Source organism: Mandrillus leucophaeus, unplaced genomic scaffold (assembly GCF_000951045.1).
Source record: "Mandrillus leucophaeus isolate KB7577 unplaced genomic scaffold, Mleu.le_1.0 Scaffold96, whole genome shotgun sequence".
Classification (NCBI taxonomy): Eukaryota; Metazoa; Chordata; class Mammalia; order Primates; family Cercopithecidae; genus Mandrillus; species Mandrillus leucophaeus.
Window position 1 is genome coordinate 1970588 of NW_012110474.1, and position 2498 is coordinate 1973085.

The window sequence follows — 2498 nt, forward strand, 5'->3', positions numbered from 1 at the left end:
ACAAAAGTACTGGATCATTCCCCAGTTATTTAACTAGCTCAGGTTCAGGAGTTGAAGGTTTAGGAGTTTTAACTAGTTAAAGGTTCAGGAGAGCTCAGAAAGGTTAGGCTAAGGCATAATCTTATTTCTGTTTCCTCAGTGGATTAACAGGAAGCACTTAAATTGTGACCAAATCTATTTATAGAAAATGTACTTATTATTTTAATTATAATTTAACTAGTGTCACACTAAGCCAATGAAATGTGAGTGCAAACTAAGAATGCTATTTCTATGAAAACTAAGTTGAAAGCTTTAGACATATTAAAAATATTAGGCTAAATTGATACAGATATAAATGTTAAATTTAATTTAGCAAGACAATTGCAAATATAGAAGAAAATAACATAAACATCTTAAATAAGTCTGCATCCAGAAGGCTTCACAAATGTCTTTAATTGCTAGCTCACCCTTTTTACATGATGACAAGTCTTTTGATAAGGGTTTTAGTTTTAGTTTAAATGTAACAAGAAGCCACTAGAGAATTTTAAGCAAGAATATAGTAAAATTTAATTTATACTCTAAAATGATCACTTTGTCTGCTGTATGGAGAAACAAGAGTAAAACAAGAATAGAGGATGCTGCAGAATCTCAAAGATTGACATGACAGCAATGAAGATGGTCATCTGTGACTTGGTTTGTTATCTCCATGTTTACGTGGCTTGCATAAATAGAGTAGAAGAAAGAATCATTTAAAACAAACTTCCAAACTTTGGGCTTAGCATCACTAAGGTTAGGAAGACTAAAGGAGAGTTAGGTTTGGAGTATTAGGCAGACAGGAATCAAGTGATGAGTTTTGAACAACGTCAAAGTCGAGAAGCCAATAAGATATTTAAGTGCAGCTGTCAAGTAGGCAGATGGACATAAAACTCAAAATCTCAGTAGAGTGGTCATAGCTGGAGATATGAATTAAAAAATCATTAGTATATAGACGTACTTAAAGCCATAGGTCTGGATAAGCCCATCTAGGGAAAGGACAAGTCCAGGAAAGAAAAGACAGATGAGAACTGAAATAGAAGCCATGCTTTCATTAAGATATTGGTCCAGAAAGAAAGACTCAGAAAGAAAAATAAACAGCAATAACCAAGAGGCTAAGGGGAATTAAGCAGCCACATGGTAATATAAAGTTAAAGTTTTTTTTGAGAGAGAGGGTGGAATTAATAATTTAAAAGGCAAAATAAAAGTGAAGTTTCTTGTGACTTGATAATGTAGTAAGAGGTCTTCTAGTAAGTTGTGGGGAAAAAGCCTCTTGGAATTCCTTAAAAGTAAAAGTAGATGAATAAGTGGATCCCACAGATAAATAAGTGGATCCCACAGATGAGTTTAAAGATAACTCATTAAATGAATTTTGCTGCGAACTGAAGAGAGAACTCTGACAATTGTAGAGGAATACAAAGTCATGACAAGTGTGGAAGAGATCCAATGTTAAGACATGTTGCTATATCAATAAAAGCAACACAGGTTGAGGGAAACTTGAGGATGCAGAAGAGAAGTGAGATAACAGAAGTATAGTTTGTGAACGAGTTACCGAGATAGGATGCAACCACAGTTGTAGTGACTTACCTTAGATGAATGAATATACACTCTTATTTTCCTGTGAAAGGAAGAAATGTCAAGTAAATGAGTTCAGAGGCAAATGAGTGGATTTATAGTGGTGAAATAAGTCCAATCCCATTTGTTTACTTCCTGGTTCAGAGCACTGCTCCAGGGCAGACTGCCTAGGTTCAGTTCCTTAGCCTGGCCTCTAAGAGCTTTCTAATCTAGAGCAAGCTCCTTGATCCCTCTGTGGCTTAATTTCCTCATCTATTACATGTAGGTCTACCTTGCAAGGTTGTTGTAAGGACTTACTGAATTAATAGATCTAATATACTTGGATTAATGTCTTATAATTCTTTGTTCAAGATGAGCTAGCAACTGAGAATGAGGAGACAAACAGAAGATTTTGGAAAGGTTTGTTTTTGTTAACATATCATTTATTCTGATTATCTCCCAGACATAATTTTATGGACTTTAAATATACAAATATATTAAATACCCCCAACATCTTAATTAGACCATTCTATAGAGAAGAAAATTGAGGAAGGGAAAGTTTAAGTGACTTCCCTAAAGTTACATAGACGGTAAGCCACACAGGTGGGATCCACACTAAAGGAATCATCACAGCCTACAATGGTTTTCTTAAGGGCAATTTTTTTTTTTACATTTGTGTTGATAGAAATCACATATAATGTATAACCAAAAAAGATATACAAATAGAAAATAAGCACGTGAGAAGATGTTCAATATCTTTAGCTATTAGAGAAATATACACTAAAATCACAATGAGCTATCACTACACACTTACCAGAATGGGCAAAATGGATAAAAAGAATGATAACACTAAATGCTGGTGAGGTTCAGAGAACCTGGATTATTCATGCATTGCTGATGGGAATGTAACATAGTACAGCCACTCTAGAAAA